The following is a 19,508-nucleotide window of genomic DNA, read 5'->3' on the forward strand; positions in this document are numbered from 1 at the left end:
TCGCTCTTTGCTACTGTGTAAAACTCTTGTCGTCCAACTGCAAAACACTGGGACACAACAATTTTCCGCGTCCCCATTGCACTGATCGTACTACGAAACGCTCCCCAAACTTGGCAATCACCCATGCAGATGACTTTTCCGACTTTACACGACGCTCACGCTAGTGACAGCCTTATTTATAGTTCGACGTCGCGCCAAAGCGAATGAGCACATTTCGCCTACTGCTTAGGCCGCTCTTCTAGTGTGGCTGCTCTGTGTCTGCAGGCAGCGAGGGGCTGCAAGCTTCCTGTGTTCGCACCTATATCACCTGTGCTTCCTTGTCAGAGACAGACTATCGCAAAACATACATCTCACTCCATGAATTGATTGCTACGGCATCTGTTATCAGCAGTCACAACCAGCAACACCAGTAGCAGCCGACTACACGCAAAGAATGGCAACGTGCAGTGGGATTTACGTGAAATCGGCGCAATTGTGGATGCTAATCGTTCGCTTGTATCTGCCTACACACCTCTGCCGGTTGGGAATTATTCCACTTGCATGGCAAGGTGCGCATGTAGGTGTGTTAAAAATTCTGGAGGCGCTGGGTATCGATCCCAGTACCTCTCGCACACTAAGCGAGCGCTCTACCATCTGAGCTACGCCCACCCCCCCGATAACTAGTAGTGCTACATACAGTCATATAAACGTCACAGACCCTTGCACTCCCATTATTCCGCAGACAAACACTACTCTCTATGTATCAGTGAGGGTGTCTTTCAGGTTTCGTGCATTCTGTATCGAATCGTAGTTGGCCACAATGAAAGTGGCACGCATAACGTCGAAAATAGAGTTCAGACACCGCTCTGAGTAAGACGAACGTGTTGTCCACCTCTAGACTTCAATGACGTTAAGCCGTGATACCTAAGACAGATCTGCACTCGATGACACCACGATAACAGCCGGTCCCCACACTTACATCTTGCTCTCCTTATGACAGTATACATCATATCAGTCTGTGACGCTGGTTTTGCAACTTCTTGCGTGCGTTTATGTTCGCCCCGACAAACACTTACCATGCACCGACCACAAAACATGGAGGAGCCGGGGCTTGAACCCGAGACCGTCCACACGCTAAGCGAACGATCTGCCAACTGAGCTACAGCTACACACACGACCAAGCCTGGCTATTCTCCATTCTTTGCGACTCTGATGTGCAAGGACACGATGGTTGGTTGGTTTGTAGCGGCGAAGGTACCAGAATACAAAGGCGCGGACACGTTCATATACACAAGAGTTCCAAGTAGTTTCGATGCTCTGGTATTACGAATGCAAATTCCGTCTGTTTTGAACGTCTTAAATTGAAAGGGCGGTCACAAATTGGTCCATTTCACTCCTTGTCCACAATCACACAGCACCTGAGGTAACATGCACATCTCGAGCCCCATTGTGCTCTCCATTGTTCATGCCAACTCAGTGCCTCGCTCTTTGCTACTGTGTAAAACTCTTGTCGTCCAACTGCAAAACACTGGGACACAGCAAGTTTCCGCGTCCCCATTTGCTACTGTGTAAAACTCTTGTCGTCCAACTGCAAAACACTGGGACACAGCAAGTTTCCGCGTCCCCATTGCACTGATCGTACTACGAAACGCTCCCCAAACTTGGCAATCACCCATGCAGATGACTTTTCCGACTTTACACGACGCTCACGCAACGCTCACGCTAGTGACAGCCTTATTTATAGTTCGACGTCGCGCCAAAGCGAATGAGCACATTTCGCCTACTGCTTAGGCCGCTCTTCTAGTGTGGCTGCTCTGTGTCTACAGGCAGCGAGGGGCTGCAAGCTTCCTGTGTTCGCACCTATATCACCTGTGCTTCCTTGTCAGAGACAGACTATCGCAAAACATACATGTCACTCCATGAATTGATTGCTACGGCATCTGTTATCAGCAGTCACAACCAGCAACACCAGTAGCAGCCGACTGCACGCAAAGAATGGCAACGTGCAGTGGGATTTACGTGATATCGGCGCAATTGTGGATGCTAATCGTTCGCTTGTATCTGCCTACACACCTCTGCCGGTTGGGAATTATTCCACTTGCATGGCAAGGTGCGCATGTAGGTGTGTTAAAAATTCTGGAGGCGCTGGGTATCGATCCCACTACCTCTCGCACACTAAGCGAGCGCTCTACCATCTGAGCTACGCCCATCCCCCCGATAACTAGTAGTGCTACATACAGTCATATCAACGTCACAGACCCTTGCACTCCCATTATTCCGCAGACAAACACTACTCTCTATGTATCAGTGAGGGTGTCTTTCAGGTTTCGTGCATTCTGTATCGAATCGTAGTTGGCCACAATGAAAGTGGCACGCATAACGCCGAAAATAGAGTTCAGACACCGCTCTGCGTAAGACGAACGTGTTGTCCACCTCTAGACGTCAATGACGTTAAGCCGTGATACCTAAGACAGATCTGCACTCGATAACACCACGATAACAGCCGGTCCCCACACTTACATCTTGCTCTCCTTATGACAGTATACATCATATCAGTCTGTGACGCTGGTTTTGCAACTTCTTGCGTGCGTTTATGTTCGCCGCGACCAACACTTACCATGCACTGACCACAAAACATGGAGGAGCCGGGGCTTGAACCCGAGACCGTTCACACGCTAAGCGAACGATCTGCCAACTGAGCTACAGCTACACACACGACCAAGCCTGGCTATTCTCCATTCTTTGCGACTCTGATGTGCACGGACACGATGGTTGGTTGGTTTGTAGCGGCGAAGGTACCAGAATACAAAGGCGCGGACACGTTCATATACACAAGAGTTCGAAGTAGTTCCGATGCTCTGGTATTACGAATGCAAATTCCGTCTGTTTTGAACGTCTTAAATTGAAAGGGCGGTCACAAATTGGTCCATTTCACTCCTTGTCCACAATCACACAGCACCTGAGGTAACAAGCACATCTCGAGCCCCATTGTGCTCTCCATTGTTCATGCCAACTCAGTGCCTCGCTCTTTGCTACTGTGTAAAACTCTTGTCGTCCAACTGCAAAACACTGGGACACAGCAAGTTTCCGCGTCCCCATTGCACTGATCGTACTACGAAACGCTCCCCAAACTTGGCAATCACCCATGCAGATGACTTTTCCGACTTTACACGACGCTCACGCAACGCTCACGCTAGTGACAGCCTTATTTATAGTTCGACGTCGCGCCAAAGCGAATGAGCACATTTCGCCTACTGCTTAGGCCGCTCTTCTAGTGTGGCTGCTCTGTGTCTGCAGGCAGCGAGGGGCTGCAAGCTTCCTGTGTTCGCACCTATATCACCTGTGCTTCCTTGTCAGAGACAGACTATCGCAAAACATACATCTCACTCCATGAATTGATTGCTACGGCATCTGTTATCAGCAGTCACAACCAGCAACACCAGTAGCAGCCGACTGCACGCAAAGAATGGCAACGTGCAGTGGGATTTACGTGATATCGGCGCAATTGTGGATGCTAATCGTTCGCTTGTATCTGCCTACACAGCTCTGCCGGTTGGGAATTATTCCACTTGCATGGCAAGGTGCGCATGTAGGTGTGTTAAAAATTCTGGAGGCGCTGGGTATCGATCCCAGTACCTCTCGCACACTAAGCGAGCGCTCTACCATCTGAGCTACGCCCACCCCCCCGATAACTAGTAGTGCTACATACAGTCATATCAACGTCACAGACCCTTGCACTCCCATTATTCCGCAGACAAACACTACTCTCTATGTATCAGTGAGGGTGTCTTTCAGGTTTCGTGCATTCTGTATCGAATCGTAGTTGGCCACAATGAAAGTGGCACGCATAACGTCGAAAATAGAGTTCAGACACCGCTCTGAGTAAGACGAACGTGTTGTCCACCTCTAGACTTCAATGACGTTAAGCCGTGATACCTAAGACAGATCTGCACTCGATGACACCACGATAACAGCCGGTCCCCACACTTACATCTTGCTCTCCTTATGACAGTATACATCATATCAGTCTGTGACGCTGGTTTTGCAACTTCTTGCGTGCGTTTATGTTCGCCCCGACAAACACTTACCATGCACCGACCACAAAACATGGAGGAGCCGGGGCTTGAACCCGAGACCGTCCACACGCTAAGCGAACGATCTGCCAACTGAGCTACAGCTACACACACGACCAAGCCTGGCTATTCTCCATTCTTTGCGACTCTGATGTGCAAGGACACGATGGTTGGTTGGTTTGTAGCGGCGAAGGTACCAGAATACAAAGGCGCGGACACGTTCATATACACAAGAGTTCCAAGTAGTTTCGATGCTCTGGTATTACGAATGCAAATTCCGTCTGTTTTGAACGTCTTAAATTGAAAGGGCGGTCACAAATTGGTCCATTTCACTCCTTGTCCACAATCACACAGCACCTGAGGTAACAAGCACATCTCGAGCCCCATTGTGCTCTCCATTGTTCATGCCAACTCAGTGCCTCGCTCTTTGCTACTGTGTAAAACTCTTGTCGTCCAACTGCAAAACACTGGGACACAACAATTTTCCGCGTCCCCATTGCACTGATCGTACTACGAAACGCTCCCCAAACTTGGCAATCACCCATGCAGATGACTTTTCCGACTTTACACGACGCTCACGCTAGTGACAGCCTTATTTATAGTTCGACGTCGCGCCAAAGCGAATGAGCACATTTCGCCTACTGCTTAGGCCGCTCTTCTAGTGTGGCTGCTCTGTGTCTGCAGGCAGCGAGGGGCTGCAAGCTTCCTGTGTTCGCACCTATATCACCTGTGCTTCCTTGTCAGAGACAGACTATCGCAAAACATACAACTCACTCCATGAATTGATTGCTACGGCATCTGTTATCAGCAGTCACAACCAGCAACACCAGTAGCAGCCGACTGCACGCAAAGAATGGCAACGTGCAGTGGGATTTACGTGAAATCGGCGCAATTGTGGATGCTAATCGTTCGCTTGTATCTGCCTACACACCTCTGCCGGTTGGGAATTATTCCACTTGCATGGCAAGGTGCGCATGTAGGTGTGTTAAAAATTCTGGAGGCGCTGGGTATCGATCCCAGTACCTCTCGCACACTAAGCGAGCGCTCTACCATCTGAGCTACGCCCACCCCCCCGATAACTAGTAGTGCTACATACAGTCATATCAACGTCACAGACCCTTGCACTCCCATTATTCCGCAGACAAACACTACTCTCTATGTATCAGTGAGGGTGTCTTTCAGGTTTCGTGCATTCTGTATCGAATCGTAGTTGGCCACAATGAAAGTGGCACGCATAACGCCGAAAATAGAGTTCAGACACCGCTCTGAGTAAGACGAACGTGTTGTCCACCTCTAGACTTCAATGACGTTAAGCCGTGATACCTAAGACAGATCTGCACTCGATAACACCACGATAACAGCCGGTCCCCACACTTACATCTTGCTCTCCTTATGACAGTATACATCATATCAGTCTGTGACGCTGGTTTTGCAACTTCTTGCGTGCGTTTATGTTCGCCGCGACCAACACTTACCATGCACTGACCACAAAACATGGAGGAGCCGGGGCTTGAACCCGAGACCGTTCACACGCTAAGCGAACGATCTGCCAACTGAGCTACAGCTACACACACGACCAAGCCTGGCTGTTCTCCATTCTTTGCGACTCTGATGTGCACGGACACGATGGTTGGTTGGTTTGTAGCGGCGAAGGTACCAGAATACAAAGGCGCGGACACGTTCATATACACAAGAGTTCCAAGTAGTTCCGATGCTCTGGTATTACGAATGCAAATTCCGTCTGTTTTGAACGTCTTAAATTGAAAGGGCGGTCACAAATTGGTCCATTTCACTCCTTGTCCACAATCACACAGCACCTGAGGTAACAAGCACATCTCGAGCCCCATTGTGCTCTCCATTGTTCATGCCAACTCAGTGCCTCGCTCTTTGCTACTGTGTAAAACTCTTGTCGTCCAACTGCAAAACACTGGGACACAACAATTTTCCGCGTCCCCATTGCACTGATCGTACTACGAAACGCTCCCCAAACTTGGCAATCACCCATGCAGATGACTTTTCCGACTTTACACGACGCTCACGCTAGTGACAGCCTTATTTATAGTTCGACGTCGCGCCAAAGCGAATGAGCACATTTCGCCTACTGCTTAGGCCGCTCTTCTAGTGTGGCTGCTCTGTGTCTGCAGGCAGCGAGGGGCTGCAAGCTTCCTGTGTTCGCACCTATATCACCTGTGCTTCCTTGTCAGAGACAGACTATCGCAAAACATACATCTCACTCCATGAATTGATTGCTACGGCATCTGTTATCAGCAGTCACAACCAGCAACACCAGTAGCAGCCGACTGCACGCAAAGAATGGCAACGTGCAGTGGGATTTACGTGATATCGGCGCAATTGTGGATGCTAATCGTTCGCTTGTATCTGCCTACACAGCTCTGCCGGTTGGGAATTATTCCACTTGCATGGCAAGGTGCGCATGTAGGTGTGTTAAAAATTCTGGAGGCGCTGGGTATCGATCCCAGTACCTCTCGCACACTAAGCGAGCGCTCTACCATCTGAGCTACGCCCACCCCCCCGATAACTAGTAGTGCTACATACAGTCATATCAACGTCACAGACCCTTGCACTCCCATTATTCCGCAGACAAACACTACTCTCTATGTATCAGTGAGGGTGTCTTTCAGGTTTCGTGCATTCTGTATCGAATCGTAGTTGGCCACAATGAAAGTGGCACGCATAACGTCGAAAATAGAGTTCAGACACCGCTCTGAGTAAGACGAACGTGTTGTCCACCTCTAGACTTCAATGACGTTAAGCCGTGATACCTAAGACAGATCTGCACTCGATGACACCACGATAACAGCCGGTCCCCACACTTACATCTTGCTCTCCTTATGACAGTATACATCATATCAGTCTGTGACGCTGGTTTTGCAACTTCTTGCGTGCGTTTATGTTCGCCCCGACAAACACTTACCATGCACCGACCACAAAACATGGAGGAGCCGGGGCTTGAACCCGAGACCGTCCACACGCTAAGCGAACGATCTGCCAACTGAGCTACAGCTACACACACGACCAAGCCTGGCTATTCTCCATTCTTTGCGACTCTGATGTGCAAGGACACGATGGTTGGTTGGTTTGTAGCGGCGAAGGTACCAGAATACAAAGGCGCGGACACGTTCATATACACAAGAGTTCCAAGTAGTTCCGATGCTCTGGTATTACGAATGCAAATTCCGTCTGTTTTGAACGTCTTAAATTGAAAGGGCGGTCACAAATTGGTCCATTTCACTCCTTGTCCACAATCACACAGCACCTGAGGTAACAAGCACATCTCGAGCCCCATTGTGCTCTCCATTGTTCATGCCAACTCAGTGCCTCGCTCTTTGCTACTGTGTAAAACTCTTGTCGTCCAACTGCAAAACACTGGGACACAACAATTTTCCGCGTCCCCATTGCACTGATCGTACTACGAAACGCTCCCCAAACTTGGCAATCACCCATGCAGATGACTTTTCCGACTTTACACGACGCTCACGCTAGTGACAGCCTTATTTATAGTTCGACGTCGCGCCAAAGCGAATGAGCACATTTCGCCTACTGCTTAGGCCGCTCTTCTAGTGTGGCTGCTCTGTGTCTGCAGGCAGCGAGGGGCTGCAAGCTTCCTGTGTTCGCACCTATATCACCTGTGCTTCCTTGTCAGAGACAGACTATCGCAAAACATACATCTCACTCCATGAATTGATTGCTACGGCATCTGTTATCAGCAGTCACAACCAGCAACACCAGTAGCAGCCGACTGCACGCAAAGAATGGCAACGTGCAGTGGGATTTACGTGATATCGGCGCAATTGTGGATGCTAATCCTTCGCTTGTATCTGCCTACACACCTCTGCCGGTTGGGAATTATTCCACTTGCATGGCAAGGTGCGCATGTAGGTGTGTTAAAAATTCTGGAGGCGCTGGGTATCGATCCCAGTACCTCTCGCACACTAAGCGAGCGCTCTACCATCTGAGCTACGCCCACCCCCCCGATAACTAGTAGTGCTACATACAGTCATATCAACGTCACAGACCCTTGCACTCCCATTATTCCGCAGACAAACACTACTCTCTATGTATCAGTGAGGGTGTCTTTCAGGTTTCGTGCATTCTGTATCGAATCGTAGTTGGCCACAATGAAAGTGGCACGCATAACGCCGAAAATAGAGTTCAGACACCGCTCTGAGTAAGACGAACGTGTTGTCCACCTCTAGACTTCAATGACGTTAAGCCGTGATACCTAAGACAGATCTGCACTCGATAACACCACGATAACAGCCGGTCCCCACACTTACATCTTGCTCTCCTTATGACAGTATACATCATATCAGTCTGTGACGCTGGTTTTGCAACTTCTTGCGTGCGTTTATGTTCGCCGCGACCAACACTTACCATGCACTGACCACAAAACATGGAGGAGCCGGGGCTTGAACCCGAGACCGTTCACACGCTAAGCGAACGATCTGCCAACTGAGCTACAGCTACACACACGACCAAGCCTGGCTGTTCTCCATTCTTTGCGACTCTGATGTGCACGGACACGATGGTTGGTTGGTTTGTAGCGGCGAAGGTACCAGAATACAAAGGCGCGGACACGTTCATATACACAAGAGTTCCAAGTAGTTCCGATGCTCTGGTATTACGAATGCAAATTCCGTCTGTTTTGAACGTCTTAAATTGAAAGGGCGGTCACAAATTGGTCCATTTCACTCCTTGTCCACAATCACACAGCACCTGAGGTAACAAGCACATCTCGAGCCCCATTGTGCTCTCCATTGTTCATGCCAACTCAGTGCCTCGCTCTTTGCTACTGTGTAAAACTCTTGTCGTCCAACTGCAAAACACTGGGACACAGCAAGTTTCCGCGTCCCCATTGCACTGATCGTACTACGAAACGCTCCCCAAACTTGGCAATCACCCTTTCAGATGACTTTTCCGACTTTACACGACGCTCACGCTAGTGACAGCCTTATTTATAGTTCGACGTCGCGCCAAAGCGAATGAGCACATTTCGCCTACTGCTTAGGCCGCTCTTCTAGTGTGGCTGCTCTGTGTCTGCAGGCAGCGAGGGGCTGCAAGCTTCCTGTGTTCGCACCTATATCACCTGTGCTTCCTTGTCAGAGACAGACTATCGCAAAACATACAACTCACTCCATGAATTGATTGCTACGGCATCTGTTATCAGCAGTCACAACCAGCAACACCAGTAGCAGCCGACTGCACGCAAAGAATGGCAACGTGCAGTGGGATTTACGTGAAATCGGCGCAATTGTGGATGCTAATCGTTCGCTTGTATCTGCCTACACACCTCTGCCGGTTGGGAATTATTCCACTTGCATGGCAAGGTGCGCATGTAGGTGTGTTAAAAATTCTGGAGGCGCTGGGTATCGATCCCAGTACCTCTCGCACACTAAGCGAGCGCTCTACCATCTGAGCTACGCCCACCCCCCCGATAACTAGTAGTGCTACATACAGTCATATCAACGTCACAGACCCTTGCACTCCCATTATTCCGCAGACAAACACTACTCTCTATGTATCAGTGAGGGTGTCTTTCAGGTTTCGTGCATTCTGTATCGAATCGTAGTTGGCCACAATGAAAGTGGCACGCATAACGCCGAAAATAGAGTTCAGACACCGCTCTGAGTAAGACGAACGTGTTGTCCACCTCTAGACTTCAATGACGTTAAGCCGTGATACCTAAGACAGATCTGCACTCGATAACACCACGATAACAGCCGGTCCCCACACTTACATCTTGCTCTCCTTATGACAGTATACATCATATCAGTCTGTGACGCTGGTTTTGCAACTTCTTGCGTGCGTTTATGTTCGCCGCGACCAACACTTACCATGCACTGACCACAAAACATGGAGGAGCCGGGGCTTGAACCCGAGACCGTTCACACGCTAAGCGAACGATCTGCCAACTGAGCTACAGCTACACACACGACCAAGCCTGGCTGTTCTCCATTCTTTGCGACTCTGATGTGCACGGACACGATGGTTGGGTGGTTTGTAGCGGCGAAGGTACCAGAATACAAAGGCGCGGACACGTTCATATACACAAGAGTTCCAAGTAGTTCCGATGCTCTGGTATTACGAATGCAAATTCCGTCTGTTTTGAACGTCTTAAATTGAAAGGGCGGTCACAAATTGGTCCATTTCACTCCTTGTCCACAATCACACAGCACCTGAGGTAACAAGCACATCTCGAGCCCCATTGTGCTCTCCATTGTTCATGCCAACTCAGTGCCTCGCTCTTTGCTACTGTGTAAAACTCTTGTCGTCCAACTGCAAAACACTGGGACACAGCAAGTTTCCGCGTCCCCATTGCACTGATCGTACTACGAAACGCTCCCCAAACTTGGCAATCACCCTTTCAGATGACTTTTCCGACTTTACACGACGCTCACGCTAGTGACAGCCTTATTTATAGTTCGACGTCGCGCCAAAGCGAATGAGCACATTTCGCCTACTGCTTAGGCCGCTCTTCTAGTGTGGCTGCTCTGTGTCTGCAGGCAGCGAGGGGCTGCAAGCTTCCTGTGTTCGCACCTATATCACCTGTGCTTCCTTGTCAGAGACAGACTATCGCAAAACATACATCTCACTCCATGAATTGATTGCTACGGCATCTGTTATCAGCAGTCACAACCAGCAACACCAGTAGCAGCCGACTGCACGCAAAGAATGGCAACGTGCAGTGGGATTTACGTGAAATCGGCGCAATTGTGGATGCTAATCGTTCGCTTGTATCTGCCTACACACCTCTGCCGGTTGGGAATTATTCCACTTGCATGGCAAGGTGCGCATGTAGGTGTGTTAAAAATTCTGGAGGCGCTGGGTATCGATCCCAGTACCTCTCGCACACTAAGCGAGCGCTCTACCATCTGAGCTACGCCCACCCCCCCGATAAGTAGTAGTGCTACATACAGTCATATCAACGTCACAGACCCTTGCACTCCCATTATTCCGCAGACAAACACTACTCTCTATGTATCAGTGAGGGTGTCTTTCAGGTTTCGTGCATTCTGTATCGAATCGTAGTTGGCCACAATGAAAGTGGCACGCATAACGTCGAAAATAGAGTTCAGACTCCGCTCTGAGTAAGACGAACGTGTTGTCTACCTCTAGACTTCAATGACGTTAAGCCGTGATACCTAAGACAGATTTGCACTCGATGACACCACGATAACAGCCGGTCCCCACACTTACATCTTGCTCTCCTTATGACAGTATACATCATATCAGTCTGTGACGCTGGTTTTGCCACTTCTTGCGTGCGTTTATGTTCGCCCCGACAAACACTTACCATGCACCGACCACAAAACATGGAGGAGCCGGGGCTTGAACCCGAGACCGTCCACACGCTAAGCGAACGATCTGCCAACTGAGCTACAGCTACACACACGACCAAGCCTGGCTATTCTCCATTCTTTGCGACTCTGATGTGCAAGGACACGATGGTTGGTTGGTTTGTAGCGGCGAAGGTACCAGAATACAAAGGCGCGGACACGTTCATATACACAAGAGTTCCAAGTAGTTCCGATGCTCTGGTATTACGAATGCAAATTCCGTCTGTTTTGAACGTCTTAAATTGAAAGGGCGGTCACAAATTGGTCCATTTCACTCCTTGTCCACAATCACACAGCACCTGAGGTAACAAGCACATCTCGAGCCCCATTGTGCTCTCCATTGTTCATGCCAACTCAGTGCCTCGCTCTTTGCTACTGTGTAAAACTCTTGTCGTCCAACTGCAAAACACTGGGACACAGCAAGTTTCCGCGTCCCCATTGCACTGATCGTACTACGAAACGCTCCCCAAACTTGGCAATCACCCATGCAGATGACTTTTCCGACTTTACACGACGCTCACGCAACGCTCACGCTAGTGACAGCCTTATTTATAGTTCGACGTCGCGCCAAAGCGAATGAGCACATTTCGCCTACTGCTTAGGCCGCTCTTCTAGTGTGGCTGCTCTGTGTCTGCAGGCAGCGAGGGGCTGCAAGCTTCCTGTGTTCGCACCTATATCACCTGTGCTTCCTTGTCAGAGACAGACTATCGCAAAACATACATCTCACTCCATGAATTGATTGCTACGGCATCTGTTATCAGCAGTCACAACCAGCAACACCAGTAGCAGCCGACTGCACGCAAAGAATGGCAACGTGCAGTGGGATTTACGTGATATCGGCGCAATTGTGGATGCTAATCGTTCGCTTGTATCTGCCTACACACCTCTGCCGGTTGGGAATTATTCCACTTGCATGGCAAGGTGCGCATGTAGGTGTGTTAAAAATTCTGGAGGCGCTGGGTATCGATCCCAGTACCTCTCGCACACTAAGCGAGCGCTCTACCATCTGAGCTACGCCCACCCCCCCGATAACTAGTAGTGCTACATACAGTCATATCAACGTCACAGACCCTTGCACTCCCATTATTCCGCAGACAAACACTACTCTCTATGTATCAGTGAGGGTGTCTTTCAGGTTTCGTGCATTCTGTATCGAATCGTAGTTGGCCACAATGAAAGTGGCACGCATAACGTCGAAAATAGAGTTCAGACACCGCTCTGAGTAAGACGAACGTGTTGTCCACCTCTAGACTTCAATGACGTTAAGCCGTGATACCTAAGACAGATCTGCACTCGATGACACCACGATAACAGCCGGTCCCCACACTTACATCTTGCTCTCCTTATGACAGTATACATCATATCAGTCTGTGACGCTGGTTTTGCAACTTCTTGCGTGCGTTTATGTTCGCCCCGACAAACACTTACCATGCACCGACCACAAAACATGGAGGAGCCGGGGCTTCAACCCGAGACCGTCCACACGCTAAGCGAACGATCTGCCAACTGAGCTACAGCTACACACACCACCAAGCCTGGCTATTCTCCATTCTTTGCGACTCTGATGTGCAAGGACACGATGGTTGGTTGGTTTGTAGCGGCGAAGGTACCAGAATACAAAGGCGCGGACACGTTCATATACACAAGAGTTCCAAGTAGTTTCGATGCTCTGGTATTACGAATGCAAATTCCGTCTGTTTTGAACGTCTTAAATTGAAAGGGCGGTCACAAATTGGTCCATTTCACTCCTTGTCCACAATCACACAGCACCTGAGGTAACAAGCACATCTCGAGCCCCATTGTGCTCTCCATTGTTCATGCCAACTCAGTGCCTCGCTCTTTGCTACTGTGTAAAACTCTTGTCGTCCAACTGCAAAACACTGGGACACAGCAAGTTTCCGCGTCCCCATTGCACTGATCGTACTACGAGACGCTCCCCAAACTTGGCAATCACCCATGCAGATGACTTTTCCGACTTTACACGACGCTCACGCAACGCTCACGCTAGTGACAGCCTTATTTATAGTTCGACGTCGCGCCAAAGCGAATGAGCACATTTCGCCTACTGCTTAGGCCGCTCTTCTATTGTGGCTGCTCTGTGTCTGCAGGCAGCGAGGGGCTGCAAGCTTCCTGTGTTCGCACCTATATCACCTGTGCTTCCTTGTCAGAGACAGACTATCGCAAAACATACATCTCACTCCATGAATTGATTGCTACGGCATCTGTTATCAGCAGTCACAACCAGCAACACCAGTAGCAGCCGACTGCACGCAAAGAATGGCAACGTGCAGTGGGATTTACGTGAAATCGGCGCAATTGTGGATGCTAATCGTTCGCTTGTATCTGCCTACACACCTCTGCCGGTTGGGAATTATTCCACTTGCATGGCAAGGTGCGCATGTAGGTGTGTTAAAAATTCTGGAGGCGCTGGGTATCGATCCCAGTACCTCTCGCACACTAAGCGAGCGCTCTACCATCTGAGCTACGCCCACCCCCCCGATAACTAGTAGTGCTACATACAGTCATATCAACGTCACAGACCCTTGCACTCCCATTATTCCGCAGACAAACACTACTCTCTATGTATCAGTGAGGGTGTCTTTCAGGTTTCGTGCATTCTGTATCGAATCGTAGTTGGCCACAATGAAAGTGGCACGCATAACGTCGAAAATAGAGTTCAGACTCCGCTCTGAGTAAGACGAACGTGTTGTCCACCTCTAGACTTCAATGACGTTAAGCCGTGATACCTAAGACAGATTTGCACTCGATGACACCACGATAACAGCCGGTCCCCACACTTACATCTTGCTCTCCTTATGACAGTATACATCATATCAGTCTGTGACGCTGGTTTTGCAACTTCTTGTGTGCGTTTATGTTCGCCCCGACAAACACTTACCATGCACCGACCACAAAACATGGAGGAGCCGGGGCTTGAACCCGAGACCGTCCACACGCTAAGCGAACGATCTGCCAACTGAGCTACAGCTACACACACGACCAAGCCTGGCTATTCTCCATTCTTTGCGACTCTGATGTGCAAGGACACGATGGTTGGTTGGTTTGTAGCGGCGAAGGTACCAGAATACAAAGGCGCGGACACGTTCATATACACAAGAGTTCCAAGTAGTTCCGATGCTCTGGTATTACGAATGCAAATTCCGTCTGTTTTGAACGTCTTAAATTGAAAGGGCGGTCACAAATTGGTCCATTTCACTCCTTGTCCACAATCACACAGCACCTGAGGTAACAAGCACATCTCGAGCCCCATTGTGCTCTCCATTGTTCATGCCAACTCAGTGCCTCGCTCTTTGCTACTGTGTAAAACTCTTGTCGTCCAACTGCAAAACACTGGGACACAGCAAGTTTCCGCGTCCCCATTGCACTGATCGTACTACGAAACGCTCCCCAAACTTGGCAATCACCCATGCAGATGACTTTTCCGACTTTACACGACGCTCACGCTAGTGACAGCCTTATTTATAGTTCGACGTCGCGCCAAAGCGAATGAGCACATTTCGCCTACTGCTTAGGCCGCTCTTCTAGTGTGGCTGCTCTGTGTCTGCAGGCAGCGAGGGGCTGCAAGCTTCCTGTGTTCGCACCTATATCACCTGTGCTTCCTTGTCAGAGACAGACTATCGTAAAACATACAACTCACTCCATGAATTGATTGCTACGGCATCTGTTATCAGCAGTCACAACCAGCAACACCAGTAGCAGCCGACTGCACGCAAAGAATGGCAACGTGCACTGGGATTTACGTGAAATCGGCGCAATTGTGGATGCTAATCGTTCGCTTGTATCTGCCTACAAACCTCTGCCGGTTGGGAATTATTCCACTTGCATGGCAAGGTGCGCATGTAGGTGTGTTAAAAATTCTGGAGGCGCTGGGTATCGATCCCAGTACCTCTCGCACACTAAGCGAGCGCTCTACCATCTGAGCTACGCCCACCCCCCCGATAACTAGTAGTGCTACATACAGTCATATCAACGTCACAGACCCTTGCACTCCCATTATTCCGCAGACAAACACTACTCTCTATGTATCAGTGAGGGTGTCTTTCAGGTTTCGTGCATTCTGTATCGAATCGTAGTTGGCCACAATGAAAGTGGCACGCATAACGCCGAAAATAGAGTTCAGACACCGCTCTGAGTAAGACGAACGTGTTGTCCACCTCTAGACTTCAATGACGTTAAGCCGTGATACCTAAGACAGATTTGCACTCGATGACACCACGATAACAGCCGGTCCCCACACTTACATCTTGCTCTCCTTATGACAGTATACATCATATCAGTCTGTGACGCTGGTTTTGCAACTTCTTGCGTGCGTTTATGTTCGCCCCGACAAACACTTACCATGCACCGACCACAAAACTTGGAGGAGCCGGGGCTTGAACCCGAGACCGTCCACACGCTAAGCGAACGATCCGCCAACTGAGCTACAGCTACACACACGACCAAGCCTGGCTATTCTCCATTCTTTGCGACTCTGATGTGCAAGGACACGATGGTTGGTTGGTTTGTAGCGGCGAAGGTACCAGAATACAAAGGCGCGGACACGTTCATATACACAAGAGTTCCAAGTAGTTCCGATGCTCTGGTATTACGAATGCAAATTCCGTCTGTTTTGAACGTCTTAAATTGAAAGGGCGGTCACAAATTGGTCCATTTCACTCCTTGTCCACAATCACACAGCACCTGAGGTAACAAGCACATCTCGAGCCCCATTGTGCTCTCCATTGTTCATGCCAACTCAGTGCCTCGCTCTTTGCTACTGTGTAAAACTCTTGTCGTCCAACTGCAAAACACTGGGACACAGCAAGTTTCCGCGTCCCCATTGCACTGATCGTACTACGAAACGCTCCCCAAACTTGGCAATCACCCATGCAGATGACTTTTCCGACTTTACACGACGCTCACGCTAGTGACAGCCTTATTTATAGTTCGACGTCGCGCCAAAGCGAATGAGCACATTTCGCCTACTGCTTAGGCCGCTCTTCTAGTGTGGCTGCTCTGTGTCTGCAGGCAGCGAGGGGCTGCAAGCTTCCTGTGTTCGCACCTATATCACCTGTGCTTCCTTGTCAGAGACAGACTATCGTAAAACATACAACTCACTCCATGAATTGATTGCTACGGCATCTGTTATCAGCAGTCACAACCAGCAACACCAGTAGCAGCCGACTGCACGCAAAGAATGGCAACGTGCACTGGGATTTACGTGAAATCGGCGCAATTGTGGATGCTAATCGTTCGCTTGTATCTGCCTACAAACCTCTGCCGGTTGGGAATTATTCCACTTGCATGGCAAGGTGCGCATGTAGGTGTGTTAAAAATTCTGGAGGCGCTGGGTATCGATCCCAGTACCTCTCGCACACTAAGCGAGCGCTCTACCATCTGAGCTACGCCCACCCCCCCGATAACTAGTAGTGCTACATACAGTCATATCAACGTCACAGACCCTTGCACTCCCATTATTCCGCAGACAAACACTACTCTCTATGTATCAGTGAGGGTGTCTTTCAGGTTTCGTGCATTCTGTATCGAATCGTAGTTGGCCACAATGAAAGTGGCACGCATAACGTCGAAAATAGAGTTCAGACACCGCTCTGAGTAAGACGAACGTGTTGTCCACCTCTAGACTTCAATGACGTTAAGCCGTGATACCTAAGACAGATCTGCACTCGATAACACCACGATAACAGCCGGTCCCCACACTTACATCTTGCTCTCCTTATGACAGTATACATCATATCAGTCTGTGACGCTGGTTTTGCAACTTCTTGCGTGCGTTTATGTTCGCCGCGACCAACACTTACCATGCACTGACCACAAAACATGGAGGAGCCGGGGCTTGAACCCGAGACCGTTCACACGCTAAGCGAACGATCTGCCAACTGAGCTACAGCTACACACACGACCAAGCCTGGCTGTTCTCCATTGTTTGCGACTCTGATGTGCACGGACACGATGGTTGGTTGGTTTGTAGCGGCGAAGGTACCAGAATACAAAGGCGCGGACACGTTCATATACACAAGAGTTCCAAGTAGTTCCGATGCTCTGGTATTACGAATGCAAATTCCGTCTGTTTTGAACGTCTTAAATTGAAAGGGCGGTCACAAATTGGTCCATTTCACTCCTTGTCCACAATCACACAGCACCTGAGGTAACAAGCACATCTCGAGCCCCATTGTGCTCTCCATTGTTCATGCCAACTCAGTGCCTCGCACTTTGCTACTGTGTAAAACTCTTGTCGTCCAACTGCAAAACACTGGGACACAGCAAGTTTCCGCGTCCCCATTGCACTGATCGTACTACGAAACGCTCCCCAAACTTGGCAATCACCCATGCAGATGACTTTTCCGACTTTACACGACGCTCACGCTAGTGACAGCCTTATTTATAGTTCGACGTCGCGCCAAAGCGAATGAGCACATTTCGCCTACTGCTTAGGCCGCTCTTCTAGTGTGGCTGCTCTGTGTCTGCAGGCAGCGAGGGGCTGCAAGCTTCCTGTGTTCGCACCTATATCACCTGTGCTTCCTTGTCAGAGACAGACTATCGCAAAACATACATCTCACTCCATGAATTGATTGCTACGGCATCTGTTATCAGCAGTCACAACCAGCAACACCAGTAGCAGCCGACTGCACGCAAAGAATGGCAACGTGCACTGGGATTTACGTGAAATCGGCGCAATTGTGGATGCTAATCGTTCGCTTGTATCTGCCTACACACCTCTGCCGGTTGGGAATTATTCCACTTGCATGGCAAGGTGCGCATGTAGGTGTGTTAAAAATTCTGGAGGCGCTGGGTATCGATCCCAGTACCTCTCGCACACTAAGCGAGCGCTCTACCATCTGAGCTACGCCCACCCCCCCCATTAACAAGTAGTGCTACATACAGTCATATCAACGTCACAGACCCTTGCACTCCCATTATTCCGCAGACAAACACTACTCTCTATGTATCAGTGAGGGTGTCTTTCAGGTTTCGTGCATTCTGTATCGAATCGTAGTTGGCCACAATGAAAGTGGCACGCATAACGTCGAAAATAGAGTTCAGACACCGCTCTGAGTAAGACGAACGTGTTGTCCACCTCTAGACTTCAATGACGTTAAGCCGTGATACCTAAGACAGATCTGCACTCGATGACACCACGATAACAGCCGGTCCCCACACTTACATCTTGCTCTCCTTATGACAGTATACATCATATCAGTCTGTGACGCTGGTTTTGCAACTTCTTGCGTGCGTTTATGTTCGCCCCGACAAACACTTACCATGCACCGACCACAAAACATGGAGGAGCCGGGGCTTGAACCCGAGACCGTCCACACGCTAAGCGAACGATCTGCCAATTGAGCTACAGCTACACACACGACCAAGCCTGGCTATTCTCCATTCTTTGCGACTCTGATGTGCAAGGACACGATGGTTGGTTGGTTTGTAGCGGCGAAGGTACCAGAATACAAAGGCGCGGACACGTTCATATACACAAGAGTTCCAAGTAGTTTCGATGCTCTGGTATTACGAATGCAAATTCCGTCTGTTTTGAACGTCTTAAATTGAAAGGGCGGTCACAAATTGGTCCATTTCACTCCTTGTCCACAATCACACAGCACCTGAGGTAACAAGCACATCTCGAGCCCCATTGTGCTCTCCATTGTTCATGCCAACTCAGTGCCTCGCTCTTTGCTACTGTGTAAAACTCTTGTCGTCCAACTGCAAAACACTGGGACACAACAAGTTTCCGCGTCCCCATTGCACTGATCGTACTACGAAACGCTCCCCAAACTTGGCAATCACCCATGCAGATGACTTTTCCGACTTTACACGATGCTCACGCAACGCTCACGGTAGTGACAGCCTTATTTATAGTTCGACGTCGCGCCAAAGCGAATGAGCACATTTCGCCTACGGCTTAGGCCGCTCTTCTAGTGTGGCTGCTCTGTGTCTGCAGGCAGCGAGGGGCTGCAAGCTTCCTGTGTTCGCACCTATATCACCTGTGCTTCCTTGTCAGAGACAGACTATCGCAAAACATACAACTCACTCCATGAATTGATTGCTACGGCATCTGTTATCAGCAGTCACAACCAGC

General features: G+C 49.5%; 12 non-coding genes across 12 annotated transcripts; all 12 read right to left on the bottom strand.

Annotated features, from left to right (window-relative positions):
• Window positions 1-575: 575 nt before the first annotated feature.
• Window positions 576-649, bottom strand: Trnat-agu (transfer RNA threonine (anticodon AGU)). The gene has a single exon. It is a non-coding gene; the product is annotated as a tRNA-Thr (tRNA).
• Window positions 650-3,587: 2,938 nt separating this feature from the next.
• Window positions 3,588-3,661, bottom strand: Trnat-agu (transfer RNA threonine (anticodon AGU)). The gene has a single exon. It is a non-coding gene; the product is annotated as a tRNA-Thr (tRNA).
• Window positions 3,662-5,047: 1,386 nt separating this feature from the next.
• Window positions 5,048-5,121, bottom strand: Trnat-agu (transfer RNA threonine (anticodon AGU)). The gene has a single exon. It is a non-coding gene; the product is annotated as a tRNA-Thr (tRNA).
• Window positions 5,122-6,507: 1,386 nt separating this feature from the next.
• On the bottom strand, window positions 6,508-6,581 carry Trnat-agu (transfer RNA threonine (anticodon AGU)). Its single transcript has one exon. It is a non-coding gene; the product is annotated as a tRNA-Thr (tRNA).
• A 1,386-nt stretch (window positions 6,582-7,967) lies between these two features.
• On the bottom strand, window positions 7,968-8,041 carry Trnat-agu (transfer RNA threonine (anticodon AGU)). Its single transcript has one exon. It is a non-coding gene; the product is annotated as a tRNA-Thr (tRNA).
• Window positions 8,042-9,427: 1,386 nt separating this feature from the next.
• Window positions 9,428-9,501, bottom strand: Trnat-agu (transfer RNA threonine (anticodon AGU)). The gene has a single exon. It is a non-coding gene; the product is annotated as a tRNA-Thr (tRNA).
• Window positions 9,502-10,887: 1,386 nt separating this feature from the next.
• Trnat-agu (transfer RNA threonine (anticodon AGU)) lies at window positions 10,888-10,961 on the bottom strand. Its single transcript has one exon. It is a non-coding gene; the product is annotated as a tRNA-Thr (tRNA).
• A 1,397-nt stretch (window positions 10,962-12,358) lies between these two features.
• Window positions 12,359-12,432, bottom strand: Trnat-agu (transfer RNA threonine (anticodon AGU)). The gene has a single exon. It is a non-coding gene; the product is annotated as a tRNA-Thr (tRNA).
• A 1,397-nt stretch (window positions 12,433-13,829) lies between these two features.
• On the bottom strand, window positions 13,830-13,903 carry Trnat-agu (transfer RNA threonine (anticodon AGU)). Its single transcript has one exon. It is a non-coding gene; the product is annotated as a tRNA-Thr (tRNA).
• A 1,386-nt stretch (window positions 13,904-15,289) lies between these two features.
• On the bottom strand, window positions 15,290-15,363 carry Trnat-agu (transfer RNA threonine (anticodon AGU)). Its single transcript has one exon. It is a non-coding gene; the product is annotated as a tRNA-Thr (tRNA).
• Window positions 15,364-16,749: 1,386 nt separating this feature from the next.
• On the bottom strand, window positions 16,750-16,823 carry Trnat-agu (transfer RNA threonine (anticodon AGU)). The gene has a single exon. It is a non-coding gene; the product is annotated as a tRNA-Thr (tRNA).
• A 1,386-nt stretch (window positions 16,824-18,209) lies between these two features.
• On the bottom strand, window positions 18,210-18,283 carry Trnat-agu (transfer RNA threonine (anticodon AGU)). Its single transcript has one exon. It is a non-coding gene; the product is annotated as a tRNA-Thr (tRNA).
• Window positions 18,284-19,508: the final 1,225 nt, after the last annotated feature.

Source organism: Schistocerca gregaria, unplaced genomic scaffold (assembly GCF_023897955.1).
Source record: "Schistocerca gregaria isolate iqSchGreg1 unplaced genomic scaffold, iqSchGreg1.2 ptg000180l, whole genome shotgun sequence".
NCBI lineage: Eukaryota > Metazoa > Arthropoda > Insecta > Orthoptera > Acrididae > Schistocerca > Schistocerca gregaria.